This window comes from Corvus hawaiiensis, chromosome 3, assembly GCF_020740725.1.
Source record: "Corvus hawaiiensis isolate bCorHaw1 chromosome 3, bCorHaw1.pri.cur, whole genome shotgun sequence".
Classification (NCBI taxonomy): Eukaryota; Metazoa; Chordata; class Aves; order Passeriformes; family Corvidae; genus Corvus; species Corvus hawaiiensis.
The window spans coordinates 111380048-111394900 of NC_063215.1; the positions used below are offsets into that span (position 1 = coordinate 111380048).

At 43.1% G+C, this 14853-nt stretch overlaps 1 long non-coding RNA gene across 1 annotated transcript in view; it reads left to right on the plus strand.

Annotated features, from left to right (window-relative positions):
* The first annotated feature begins 10797 nt into the window (after nucleotides 1–10797).
* LOC125322420 overlaps nucleotides 10798–14853 on the plus strand; it is a 56843-nt gene continuing 52787 nt past the window's right edge. Inside the window, exon 1 of the long non-coding RNA XR_007201986.1 lies at nucleotides 10798–10999. This is a non-coding gene — a long non-coding RNA (uncharacterized LOC125322420). The remainder of the gene's footprint in view (nucleotides 11000–14853) is intronic.

The window sequence follows — 14853 nt, forward strand, 5'->3', positions numbered from 1 at the left end:
TGGGGAGGAAGATGTAAGCAGTAGCATAACCAAGACCTGCATCTAGGCTTGTTGGAGTCCATCAGTGCTTATAGCCAGGCTTGAGGTTTGAAATGGGCCTCGGTCAAGGCTCTGACTAGTCCTTCCCAGCAAGGATGTGCTCTCTGCTGAGAGAAAGCTCATTCAACAAGGTTGGCAGGACAACAGAGTGCTGACATGTCCATTAAAATTAGTGAGATGTCCTTCCCTCTGCCTCTGCTGCTGGCCTGATCCTTGTGAGCTGTCTTTGTCAGGAGCACCATAGTGATAGGAAAATCAGTGCTGCATATTAAGAAGGATGTCACATAAAGCCGGAAATCTTACGGGATCATTGCCTATGCACTCTTTTGCTTTCCTTTAAGCATATGGGTCATGCTCTAAGAATGGTACTCCCCAATTTAGTGCTCCCACTGAGAATCTCCAAACCATGAGCCGCTTGCTCCCTCCTACTTTGCTTCCCTCTGCAGTGGGATGGAAAGGAGAATTGGAGGCACGAAAGGTAAAGATCATGGATTGAGAAAATAACAATTTACTGGAAACAGCAATGAGATAAGAAAATAAACAGCAACAGTACTAATGACAGAGGGTACAAGAAAGAGATGAATGATTCCCAAGGAAACCCTCTGACAACAGACAACACCCAACTGCTCCCTCTCCATGCTATGCCAACTGGAAGAGACCCCTTTTCCCTGGAAGAGACTTCCTTTCCCCCAGCCCCGGCAATGACATGAGGTGGTATAGAATATCCTCTGGGTCCTGGCCATGTCCTCTCCTGGTTACTGCAAAAATTAACCCTGTCCTGGCTGGAACCAGGACAGTATGTTGGACTAGGAGAGAGGCAGGCATTACTAAACCCATCCCCAGATAGGAGTAGTGGGAGTAATGAGCAGTAATTTTACTGTCTGCCACTGTTTCCTAGACGTTTGAGTGAAACAATGACGTTAGATGGCTTGTGGTACCTGGCCTCAGTGCACTGTCTCTAAGCCTGCCTGGTTATATACTTTCTTAAACAACTGCAGGCATTTTCCACTTACTTGTGCAGGGTCCTTGTTTCTGTAACCTCTGAATTTTGTGCATGCCAGTGGCATGGAGCTTCCTGGCTTCTCTCCGAGATGCATTAACCCAGGAGTGCTCTCAGTCGTTACAGCTCAGCATGTGGGTATTGATCGTTGCTGCCTGTCCCGGAGCCAGTGTGGATGAAAGCAGGTTGAAGAGGGCATTGCTAGCTTGTGAATGAGTATGGGTGACATTCTGGCTCTGTGACATCAAACTTGTCCGGTGAGAAGGGGTCTTCTGCTCTTTTGTATTATTTTGTGAGTGTTGCCATGCTACTTTTAGGCAGAAAACACTGACTACAGGTATCCGTACTCATGCTCTCTTTTCCCTGTGATTGATTGTGTGCTGAAGTACTGTCACTTGTAGATATGTGTATGTATATAAGTGTACACTTACCCCATACAGGGGTGAGTGTCATCCTGGCTTGCATGAGAGTTGGATTCATGCATGCTTGTGTACCGGTCCTGTGATTTTCCTTTTGAAATTTTATAGGTGGGTGGGAGCTTTTTCTCCTCTTACCTGCATGTGCTGCCCATCCCTTTTCCCAGGGAATTGGGCAGTGATGGTGAGGGTTCAGCATCTTTAGATATAAAGTCAGAAAGGGAATCCTCCTTGGTTGCTGACTTGCTGAAGCTGGTCACATGCTGAGCCAGTAAGTTTTGCTCTTCACCTTGATTGACTTCAGAGGTCAGTAACTTGGGGCCAGACAATTGCCTGGGATGTCACATGCTGTTCCTGTAGCTCGTGGGAAACTTAATTTTACAGTTGAAGCATTTCACTGATAGTAGCACAACTTTTTTCAGTTAAACAGGATGCTTTTACAAGAGCAGGGCTTTTGAAAGCAATGTGGTGCTTTTTCTTTGACTTTTAGGAAATGCTCACTGTGAAGGCTCAGTGTTTGTAGAGTAGGTTGGCCTGTACATGAATGCAAGAGGTCAGGTGCTAATGGAATCAGCTGGAGCTGCATTCAGGTTCCCTGTGGCACTTGGCCTAGCTGGTCTTTAAGAGATGTTTTGGAAGACTTGTAGCAAGTGAGAATGATAACTGTGCTTAGACAGCACAGGCAGGTAAGCTCACTCTCTACAATTTAGTTGTAGCTGGGAGTTTTCCACCAGAGCAATGTGTTGGGTCAACCACTCTGCTGACATTAAAATGTTTCTGCAAAAATGTGGCTTTTTATTACAACCTTCCAGAGCTATGAGGACTGTGAGGCCTTCTTGGTTGCTCTGCCTCGTCTCATGTCAGTGCCAGGCTGCATTGGTAGGGTCCAGAATGGAAGCTGAGCTGCCCTGGGAGCTTGGATATTAGGCATACACCCTTTGCTTTTAACTGATGTTTTAAAAATGTCAGGGTTTTCTTTTTGCATGTATGTGGGTTTTTTGTTTGTTTGTTTGGGTTTTTGTTTTGTTTTTAAATACTTTCTTCAGATCATTAGAGGTAGAGTGGGGGAATCCTACAGCTCAGCACAGCTTAAAGCTAAAGGAATCTAGACAGATCCTCTGACTCCTTTCTTCCATATTAGCATGAAAGGTTTGGTTATATTTGACTTCTGCTCATTGAAGTTATCCCCGGAGATGGCACGAATAGCCTTAAATGTTACCAGATCAGCCATTTAAAGGTCACTGTCTTCTATAGCCTGTCACCTTTTCTGGGCCTCTAAGGCTATCATTTGTGCTGGAGTTTTCCAGTGTGTCTGGGATGAGATAGTAACCAGCACCAACCCAACCTACAGCCTCACAGGTGAGGACCAAGGATTCAGCTGTGGTGGTCTGCTGTGATGAATTTAAAAACCAGACAAAAATCTTTTGGCAAAACTAATTTTCTTCTAAAAGTGTCCTCCATTACACTTACCCCCTCAGTTTTATAATGGAATGCACACAACAGTACGCATATTGACTTATGTTTTCAGTCAATATCAAGATTTATTGTCCCCTGAGTTAAATGAATCACAATATTGACCTCATTGTAAGCCAATACCAGCTTAATGTATTTTTTTAAAGTATTTTGTATTCATTTTTAGTAAGGGCCCATACAGTAGTCTATAATATTCATTTGTATTCCCCTTCTTGCTCTTTCCCCCTTTTTTTTTTATTTCCTCATCTGTCTCTGTTGATGGCTATCACAGCAGTAGACACTGGATTCATTTAATGAATGAGAAATAAAGATGTCCAATAGCTGGTGTATCTCCGTTACAGAGACTGAATGAGTCATTTCCACAATCAGCTTGCCTTCAGCTTGAGCCAGGAAAAACAAGGTGCAGTGCCTCTAGCAGGCACTGGTATAAAAACAATAGCCAAGTGTTGCTTGTATCTTACCACTCCTTCCTTCCTTCCTTCCTTCCTTCCTTCCTTCCTTCCTTTTTCTTTTTCTTTTTCTTTTTCTTTTTCTTTTTCTTTTTCTTTTTCTTTTTCTTTTTCTTTTTCTTTTTCTTTTTCTTTTTCTTTTTCTTTTTCTTTTTCTTTTTCTTTTTCTTTTTCTTTTTCTTTTTCTTTTTCTTTTTCTTTTTCTTTTTCTTTTTCTTTTTCTTTTTCTTTTTCTTTCTGCATTTAAATTTTCCACAGGAGGGGAAAAACCCAGTACTTCTTTAATATTGAATTCCATTTATCTCCATAAATTGGTTATGGTATACGATCTAAAGGACTCAGCTGTTTTTAAAATAGGTTTATTCCTTTTCCTTTAAGATTATTTCAGATTATTTCCACACAGTATAGGCGAGTTATAAGAAGACTCATTTTGCAGACTTCAGTGAGAGCTGCACATTTGCAGTGCATCGTTTCAGATGTGGAATGTTGAACAAAGAAATTAAATTTATATGTATCACCTAAATTATTTCAGATTCATGGTTCAGCAAAGAGTTCAGATCCTAATCAAATATGTAGTTTGCATGGGCACTACACCTTTTCTCAATAATAATATGGCAGTTCTATTTACAATGCTTGACTAGATTTTGTAATAATGCTTTTACTGAAATTTACCTTTTGTTTTTTCTGCTGCAGTCTTGGCTGCCCATTAGACATGTGCACTCTTAAAGCAAAGGTAATGATTGCAAGTAACTTTTCTTGAGAGAAGGGTTGAGAGAGTGAAATCAGGGCTTCTGTCAAATATTCCTGCCTCTCAGACTTTTCCTATGACTACTAAAAGACATGCTCATATGGGGGCAAGTAGATCTATATTCTGTATTAAAAGGAACAGTTTGAATATCGAGGTCATGAGAAATTATCTGAAAAGCTGCCTCGCTAGAATTGCCCCAACTATCATCTCATCAACATCCGCTGCCTCTACTGCGGCATGAAGGAGAAAAACACCAGCAGAAGATGTAGAGGAGGAGAAAGGGTTGGGAGAAGAGGACTAAGACATTATTGGAGCTGAGCCCAGGGTGGGAAAAGGTGAAGGAGCATCCTTCTTTCATGTGCTGGTCCTGGCCAAGAAAGGAGGAAGCTCTGAAATGCCTTCTTTTGCTCTGGCCTTTGTAACAGTCCATCAATGGACTTCAGGGTGTTCTACAATGCAATCCCCTGCAAATTAAGAATGTAGAAGCAAGTAATAAGCAATCTTCCCCATTTTGTTGACTGCAGCTTCCCCACTTGTCTCTGAGCAGAGCCTGGATCTGTGAGAATTTGGGTGACTGTCCAGGGGAAAATCAGTAGCCCCACTGAAATAGTACTGAGCTGAAGCTGGGCCACAAAAGGCTGCACTTCAGTCTTGCCTGAGCTTAATTGACACACAGTGTTTGTTCTAGAATTGAGATTTTTAGACAGCAAGGGAAGAATATCAGTTTCCGTATTGTTGAGGGATGACTACAGGTGGATGCTGTGTCCCAGCATAGAACACCTGCAGAGCTGGGAATGCAAACACTCCAACCTGTATGAGCAAATCAGTCACGTGTGTTCCCCTGAACAACATTTCTCTGATGGGCAACGTGGATTCGCAGACGTGCCCCTGATGCAAGCCCTGCTGGAGTCCCTCCAGAGCCTTTGAACGAGACCCAGATCTTCACTTAGCCCACACTCACATGAGCCAAGGCTGCCAGGGTGGTGCCTGAAGCATCCTTAGGATAGGGATTATTGGTGGGGTCACAAGAGTGCGAGCGTGCATGTGTGTGCTTTGAGAGAGGAGTTCTGGGGTGTTGGAGAAACCCTAGGCAGCATGAGAATTACTTGTGGTTTTGTTTTTCTGCACTGAGGGTTGCTGTCTTGTGCTGAATGGTTCTGTGCTGCACTCTGAGCTCAAATCCTGTTAACTGGTGTTTTGCTGGGCTCTTTTTTTGTTTGGTTGTTTTTTTAATGACAAAGGAAAAATTCCTGCTTTGAAAACAGCATTGTGCCTTATTTTGGTCCATTACTAAGAATAGGTTTAGGTTGTCCTGTTCAGTGATTTCCACTGGTATTACACACCTCCAAGCCTGCTTCATGCCCTGATGGTGGTGGTTGTATTATTTTAAAAGATCTCTAATTTTATTTGTTATTTGGAACATGCTCTCTGTGTGCATCCAAAGATCTGAAAAAAAAGGACAAAATTATCTTCTAATATGAGTTTTTTGCTTCTCCAGTCCTTGTTAGGAGGAAGTGGGAAACCCAGAGGGGAAAGCAGTCTCCCCCAAAGAAGTTTTTACTCAGACTTTTATCACTTTAACTTTCTCTTTTTTTTTTTTTTCTGTGGAGTTGCTTGTCTAAAATTCTTATTCTGACACTGTGGGTACAGTAACATCACTGCTTCTGAATTTTGATGCTGAAAATAGGCGGATGGGGAGCACATGAGAAATTGTTATCTGTAAGGCTAACTTCCTGCTGGAAAAGTCTTGCCATCTTGCTGTCCCAGCGTCTTTTCTGTTTGAAGAGCTCTGACTCCCTGAGCAGCTACTCTTGCTTTGGCATGCATTCTTATCTGGAACCAAGTAATCCAGAAAACAGCCAAAGGATGATGTTCTACCCTCTAAATCCTTCCTCTCTTCTGGAAATACCGCTTCCTTTCTCCTTGGTCGGGTGAATGAAGACTGAGAGAGGAAGTAGATACAAACGAGATATGAAGTTCCTCTGTTTGTTTCTAATGTTTTATTTTGTTCAGGACAGAAACCACAAACTCAACGTTCCCAGAAATAATAAAATAGAACAGAGAAATTACACAGGAAGGGAAAAAGGAATTGCTTGGAGATGACTGCCCCACCTTATGTATTGGGGGTGAGATACCAGCTGTGTAAATCTTTTTGGCAGAACTTCCCCATTTCAGAGGTAGGAAGGAATTCTTCCTCTCCCTCACAGCTTAAAAACTGCAAGGTGAAAATATAAATACAAGTTTATAATTACATTTTAAAAGTTTCCTTCTGAGTCATGACATTCCTAAGGCTGCATGAGCAGTGAAGGGTTTCCTTGAAGCAAAGAAAAAACCAAAACAAGTGAGAAGCTTGAATAGTCAAGCAGGGAGTGAGCTGTGGTGATGCTGACAGAGAAGCTGTGAAGGAGCACACTAGAGAGGGCATAGAGAATTTGGATTGTGTATCCTACAGCAAAGAGAGTAGATCTCTGTTAGTTGTACATTAATTGGTACAGGAAGGCAATTAGATGCCAAAAACGGCAAAATGCTGGGCTTGTAAATTCAGTTTTCTGTCCAGAGGTGCGTCTTTGAAAAATCCCTGGCTTGTTCAAACTTTGATCTCATTGATCAGATGTTAGCACCAGGTAATTAAATGATAAAATAGAAAGAGATAGTCCAATAAAAGCTCCTTTTTTTCTTAATGATGATGAACTTAACATTCTCAGTAGCTGTTTTCAGGCAGAAGAATTACATTTGATATCTGGTCAATAGTGCATTTGCTTATTAATAGAGTGAATGATTTAAAATTAAACAAATGACCATTCAGATATTTATTAGTAGGCATGATAATGCCTGTAGTTCTAATACAGTGCTTAATTTATTTTAAAAAGTATCCTTCTCCTACTTTGTAATGTTTCTGTAATGTAGATGTTGCTTTACTGGGAGAAGGAATGGCAAAAGAAATAAAGTGGTTACAGCTCCATCCCTTTTATACATTGCTTGCTTGGTCTGGCACAAAATGCCCTTTTTTATTTGTGGGTTTTTTTTTTTTTTTTTGTGCTATACCTCCATCTGTGTACTGGGGGAAAAAATAATTTTTAATCTCAAGAAGGGATTTTTAGAGAAGAAACTAACAGGAGGCAAAAATAGCCAAAACCATCAGTTCTTCTAGGTGTGGGATTCAGCAGAATAAAAATATTCTGTGACTTTTGGGATTGCTGAAATGAAGTGAGTTCAAAAAGGCAAATACCAGTCTCCCACAGACTGAGTTAAGCTTTGGGGGATTAATGTGCAGCTGATGGCAAGCTGAGAGGGGAGGGGGCCCAAGGTGCTGGGTGTGGTGCAAGGGCATGCAAAGCGCTTTGCAATTTTGAGATCCTTGAACAGTGCCGGCTCATCCCTGTTCCACTGTGGAGGTCTGCTGGAAAAAAATGCTCAGGAAGCACTCGGGGGCATCCTGTGCAGCGGAGGTAGAGGCTCAAGGCAGAAGAAGTAATACGAAAGAGTTAAGTGGAAAGCTTTTTCAGTGGAGATGCCAGGCTGAACAGACCTGTAACACAAGGTGTGAGTCTGTTAAAGGAGATAATACCACGGGAGCTGGGTCATACCAAAAAGCATCATTCCCTCTTTTGCCCTGCCTGTGTTGAGTCCTGGTTCCCCTTTGTGTCTCTGCTGTGATGTTTAGAAGCCCCAGGAAGGGCTTTGCCCTCCTGCAGAATGCAACCAACGCTTTCAGTGAGCGCGTGGAAGGAGTTAAGCATGTGAGTTCAGCCTGAAGCTCGGTTTCCTGGCTATGTTGGTTGTTGCCAAAATCTTAATGTTGTTTTAATGCATTTTTGTGTTCATGAATCCATTTTCCAGAGCTGCCGATTGCACACACTAACCCTTTTTATGTGACTAAAAGCCAGCTGTAGTATCCTTGAAGAATCAAATGCTCTCATAGCTCTGGAAATTGCTCTGGGTGTGCATGGGTGTTTATTTGTGTGTCAGCTCTTTTAATCTTTCTACTGAAAACCTAATATACTGTAACTGGGACATTTTCAAAAAAGAGAACACTTCAAAACAATTCTAAATATAAATTAAATCCATTTCCAAATGGCTTGTTAAAAAATGCAGATGGTTTATATTTATTATATCATTTTTTTGTTTTATCACCTTGCAAAATTTTACAGCATAGAATCTTATTTAACGCGGGGGCATTTTAAGCAGCAATATTAGACAGCTGTACGTGCGTCATACTAAGAGATTTTTACAGGATATTAAAGTTGGTTCTGATGTAACCTGGTGTTTTGAGCAGCATTGATTAGGCATTTTCCATGTTTGTAGGTTTTTTTTAAGTAGGTGTTGTTTTTTTTTTTTGCCCCTCCCAAAATAGCCTTTTAGTCCTTGATTCCAATTGTTCTCAAGGTGTAAGGGAACTCAGGCCAGACTGATTGAGAAACTGCTCTCTGAGCTTATATGAATAACAAAGCGTGGCCCAGATATTATCTCAGCTGAAATTAGGGGTAATTATACTCTATAGCAAATTATATACATAGTTAAAATAAATAACAAAGCACAGTGTTCATATTCTGGTGATTAATTTTTTTCCCCCAAGTTCTGTTTGCCTTTACAATTTTTCCATTGCAATCAACATGCGAATATTGCTGGGTAGCAGCAGCACCTGAATAAGTGCCAGCCCCATTTGTTTTTTTTTTTTCTTCTCAGCCTCCAACAGGCACAAGCAGGTTTAATGCTAACTCAACTCCAGCTCCTCTGCTGGTTCTCACACCCTCCAGGTCAGAGCTAAATCCCCTATTAATTAAACAGAAATTATATCCGAAATAAATCACTTGGCGCAAGAAACCCACGGTGGAATTTTTTGAAAGATGTTTGCAATAATTAAACATTCTGTGACTGGTGACATTTTAAATAACTCTTAAAATACCAACCTGTGTTGATATTTAAAATAGGCTCTTCAGTGGAAAGACAATGATCCCATTGAGCAAATAAGATAAACCACGTCATCGTATAAGAAGGGGAAAAAAAGTCATCCAACAGCAACAAAAAACTCCCAAATGTTTTCATATGGCAAGAGTCATAAAAGTGCTTGGAAGATGGAGGTTGGGGGTGATTTTGTGGATGCTTGTGAAGGAAGAGCTGATAAACTTTCAGTATCTGTGCACTCCATCCCCAGTTGTTGAAGGGTGTGAGGTGGGTTTCCGGGCTTATGGGCACTGGTATGGGAACAGAAGGGATCATGGATTTTGGCTGGTCTTTTAGGGTTTTGCTGTCTGTCACCTCATGCACTGCACCTTTCCTCCTCCTGACCTGGCAATTTCAGGGGCATTTTGTGCAATCAAGCTGAAGCCCAAGTATTTCATCATTGTCCCCAGGCAATGTGCCACTTGGGCTGATGGGAGCTCGCAGCAGTGTTGCTGCACACTTGCACGGGCTTGCCTCACCCTGTGCCCACTGGCTTTGGAAAACATACAAACAAAAATAATACCTCACCACTACCAAAAAAATCCTGCCGTGGTTCCCTTCTCCCAGAGTATGTGGGGGAAATAAATAGTGAGTCTTGCCTGAATGCAGGAGGAGAGGAGGTGGGGGAATGGTGGTGTAGGAGCAGAAGGAACTGTGTGCCTTGTTGGTGGGGACTGGTCTTTGTGGTCAGTTGGAACATCTCTGTGCAACGCCTCTTGCAGGCTGGAGAGAGGGAGAGGATTGGGTGTCTTGCCAGGTTGGGGATCAGTGTAGGTGAAGTGGCTTTTGCACTTCCTTCTTGTGCTCGTGGCCTGAGTGAGTGTGGCCACCAGCTGGGAGAAGGCAGAGGAGAGCAGCCATGCCCTCTGCCCTGAGAAGGCAGGGAGTTTTTCCAGACCTGGGCAGACCTAGGGACCTCTCCAGGCCTGTCCTTCCCCTGCCCTGGTCTCTGTGAGCTCCTGCAGTCTTCGGGCAGGCAGGGGGTGCCTTGAGGTTAAGTGAAAAACCAGCATGGGAATGAGAAGGGTCTTCCTGTGGGAAGTACAGGCATCTCACATGGGTCTACTGCTAGACTTTCATTAAAGGTGCAACAGGTTATGTAGAAGTGGATTGTATCTATACAGTGACTGAAGACTGTCACACAGTATAGCTATACTCTAATTTCTTCAAGATGCCTCATGTCCGGCCTCTTTTCCAAGCAAACTGTCACTGCTGCATGCTCTCTTAGCTGCCTATTGCTCTCCATCTAGGTGGACCATGCCCTTCACCTGTAATCTCTGCCTAGAAAAGGACCGTGTGTGCAGCCAAACCTACTTTCTCAAGGAAAAGTCAGAAAGTCCTGTTTGTCTTGGTTTAGTCTTTTTTTTTTAACTGCATTTTACATTCCACCTGGATTTTATAGCAGGCAATTTCAGTGAGAGGCACAGGAACCAAGAGACTTGGCATGTCTTTACTTGAGGAAAAATTGTCTTTCTTACTGCTGCAGCAGTCTGGCTCCATGTCTGGAGCTTCCTTGTATTTTGCTGGAGCTTCTCTCCTGGCTGCTTGCAGGGAATGCAGCTGAGGAGTGCATGGCCAAGGAACATGGGCAGCGTGCTGCTCATTTGGAACAGTCGAGTGGCAGCTCAGACCAATGGCTCGTACCTGCGGGTTGGATTTGTAAGCATTTGGGAAAATACAGCTATTCTACCCAAACCATGGCTTTGCCAGTCTAATCCTGTTTTCTCCTTGAAGGATTAGTTTCTAAGATTGGGACAAATCTTTCTGGGGGTAGAAGAGGAGGAGTAAGCAAACACAACTGTCACTTGGAACAAGAATTAAGAAGATAAAACGTGAAGAAATGCTGACTTAGACTGATCTAGTCGCCAAACTGTAGTTCAGGGATGTGAGCTATGGAGCTGAGGCTTGGACTACAGAAGCACCTGGACAGGTAAAATACAATAATTCCTCTCTGTGCTGGTGAATGCATGTCCTCCTCCTGGTTTAAGGCCTGAAGGTCTGGCAGTCGTCGGCTTGTGACTGAGGTTACAATAGTGCCTGACAGCTGTGGCACCACTGCTCCAAGCTTCTGATGGTCTGGGAGGGTTTTCAGGGTCCAGCTCTGCCACTTGTGTTGAAACCCAGCCGTGATGCTCCTCCTGCTAGGGACGGTGGGCTGGGGACAGTGGGTCGCCTGCACCTATCAAAGTGTTCTTTTACTGTTTAATAGTTGGTACCGGCAGATATAAATTATTGCTTGTCCCAGTTGCTTGATGCTTTTAGGTGGAGGGTGAGGACTGTATCCTGAGTGACGGCGTGGTGGTTTATTACTCGTCGTTGTTAATTATTCGGGAAGCTCTGGTTAGGCTTGCACTGTGAGCACTACCGCAGGGCCGGCTGCGTGACGGCGGAGAGCTGCGGGCCGTGGGCGCGGCGGGGCCGCGGAGCCGGGGCTCGAACCCGCGGTCCCGCTCCGGGCCGCTGCTGCGGGTGGCCGGCAGAGGGCGCCGGGCCCCCAGGCACGGGGGGGAGCCCGGGCGGGGGGAGCCCACCGGGGCTGCCCCGAAGCCTGAGACCCCTGGGACACCGCCCCCTTCTCTCCCTGCGCCCCTTCCCCGTGGGCACGGCGCAGAAAGGGGGTGGGGGGAAGGATAAAATAAAATTTTAAAAAATGTAGGGAAAAGAAATTTAAAAAAAAATCCCAGTTTTAGCCAGACCAAACTTTTTTCCCGTGGATGCATCACCCTCCGCGAGGAGCGGCGTGGGGAGCGCTCCAGCACGCGGCCGTGGGACCGCAGGGCTGCCTGCGTGGGCTGGGGGTGCACAAACTCATCCTCGCTGACGTTCACTACGAGGCCGCGCAGGGAGGACTCACCATTCTATATATTCGTTGGACCACGTTTTTGGCACGTTGGGGCACTTTAAACTTGAGCGGATTCATGTACAAATCAATTCGGAATTGGGAAACCATCACTTCCCTTATGTATACATCTCTCCTGCATTACCAGTTTTCCAGCTGGGAAGGCTGGCAGGCAGACGGCTTCAGAGGTGGTTGCCAATGCTGATTCATGACCCAACCCACAAAGGATATTAATATGGTACCATAGGAACATTTTTCCCTCAAAGACAATGAATGTGTAACTTCTGTGATGCAAGTGGAGGTCAGTCTGATGCTGCTCTCTTGCCAGTAAGTTATACAATAAGTTTATAAGTGTACTTGTTGGACAGAGCCAAAACCTCAGAATCGCTTTCAGAGCCAGTTTTTTACCCCATTTGGTTTACTGTGAGCCCCTGGTTTTTTGGCCAGCTATAGTCATACTATAAATTAATTTTATTCTGCAATTTTAGAAGGCACTATAAGGTTTAGGAATATTTTTTCCAGTTGTCACGTTTCTAAATATGCTGTCTTTTTTTTTGCCATATTCAATGCCAAAAAGCACAGCTTAGGAATGTAGTAGGAACAGAGGAATTGCCACAACAGTCCATCTTGTCAGTCTCCTGTCTCTGTTGGCTGCCGGTGCCAGATGCAAATTCTTAAAGCAACTACGTAAAAGAAGTTCTCCTAAAATAAAAAATACTGAGATGTGGCGGGAGGGTAGGAAAATAAGAGTTGCAGGAGAGACTGGGCAGAAAGCCTTTCTATTTATTTTATTTATTTATTCATTCCAGCTACTTACAGATTTGTTTTACAGAACTTTAAGCTGATTTTCATTTTGCCTTCACTTGCTTACTAGTCCTCAACATATGGGAGGTAGCAAAAACAGATCACGGAGCTTCTTACTTTCTGTTTCAGGAGGAGGGAGCTTACTTTCTGTGTTAGGAGGGGACATAAAAGGCTTCAAAAAATGCCAATGATTTGTCAAAGATCATGGGAAGATGCAGCAGATCATTTAGCAGAGGCGACAGCGAGGATGCTTTGTGCAGCGCAGTGCCGGGAAGCAGGATATGCTGAATGTATTTACAGCAAGTTCATCTAGCCTGTCTAATGGCTAGTTGTTGTTTGAAGTGCTTGCATGAAAGCACAGCGCTGTGTGAGCGCTAGAAAATTCAATGGTACAAGGGAGTTATTTAGCTTATGCCCTTGAGATTAATCACAGGCTTGGTAACTTAACTCCAGAGCAATCTCTTCCTGCTGTAATGTGACTTACTCAGATAGCAGCTGAGCAGCCAAGGACTGGGCACTTTGCAAAAATCATGTCAAATATTTTTGAAGTGGAGTGGAATGCCCAGTTTCCGAAGAGCAGCTTTGCAGCCAGCTGAGCAGCAGGACCTGCTCCCTGCCTCAGTTAATCCGCTGGAAAACAGTGTTCCTTATTACCCTCGGGAGCCTGTCGGCCTTCAGTGGTGATGAGGCACATGAGGGAGAAAGCTGGAGCAGGTACAAATCTCGGGGACGCTACTGTGAGGTGTGAATGTTCCCGCTGATGTCTGTGGAATCATTTTTTATGCTGCAATTTAGAGTGAAATATCCTCCAGGTGCTCGGTGTCGAGGATTGTGACCTGGTCTTTTAGTGGGTTCATTAGCTGGACAAAGGGGACTCTTATGGCATTTCCTGGTGCTCTCGTGTGCAGGAAGCTTACTGGAGACTTCAGACGAGCATTCAGTGTGAAAGAATACAGACAATGCAGTGGATTAGAAGAGGCTTGTGTATAAAAGTTACTAACCCTATGATGGGTCATATTCATAAAGGATTTTAGGGATCAACATATTCCTCGCCCAAGAATCTTTCCATCCTCACTGATAAGTGTACTGGATGAAGGACATCATTAATTTAAATGAATGTCTTGTGCTTATGTCTGAAGCTTATCCTCGTTCACTGATGAGGAAAATAAATGCTTTTTTCTTCTCTTTATTGCAGCTCTGTGTGGTGTGGGCCACCAATATACAAGGAGAGATTTTTTCCATACACATGTCCCCCCAAAATGTCGCCCTAAATGATCAAGAGGAGAAAAAAATAAAAAGGACATTCCACATACATAAAATATGTAATTAAAATGATGAATTATTGTAAGATAGAATATTAGCCTTTTGACATTTTAATCTGAGCAGGAGAGAGTGAGAGAGTGCACTTGGAGCCGCTCAATTAAATTTAGAATTTTTTCCCCTCCATTGTTATGAATAAATAGAAAGATTCTGTAGCAGTCTGCGGAATTATTAATTGCAAGTACTGTAGAAGGTGCATGCACCGTATCATGAAATGGAGTATCATTGTTAGTGACTATATTTCTTGGTAATTAAGGCCCAGACTAATGATGCAAGTTTTCTTCAGCATGATTTTCATCTGATTATGAGGCTGCTTCATTAAGAGCACTCAGACTAACGAGCTGTAGCTGTAATAAAGTAATTTTCTGTCTTGTGCTCTGATTGATAAAGAGTTTCTATAGCTAAAAGGAATTGAAAATATAATTATAATTAGAAATGGTTGAATAAAGTTATTACAGGATTGCTGAAGGGTAGTGCAATTGACACCATAATGTTTTTTGGAAGTGTGCATCTTAAAATTAGACTTTATAAAAGGAAGGGGAGAAAAAACCCAACCCGCAACCCCAAACCCTCTGTGCTAATAAATGGGCAGAACGTTGCTGCTTCCATAAAATGAACTGCTAGATTAAAGTAAAATGAGGTTTTCCCACATTGTTCAGAACAAGAAAAACATATGCAGGAAGAATGCTGTTGCTTTTCTTCCCAGCATTCCTCTTAAGTGAAGTAAAGCTTATGAAAGTGCTTTTTACTCCATTTATAAAAATTTTCATGCTGCCATATGTTGCAAAAAAAGATCTTTTTGATTAAGCTGATGTGTTTTG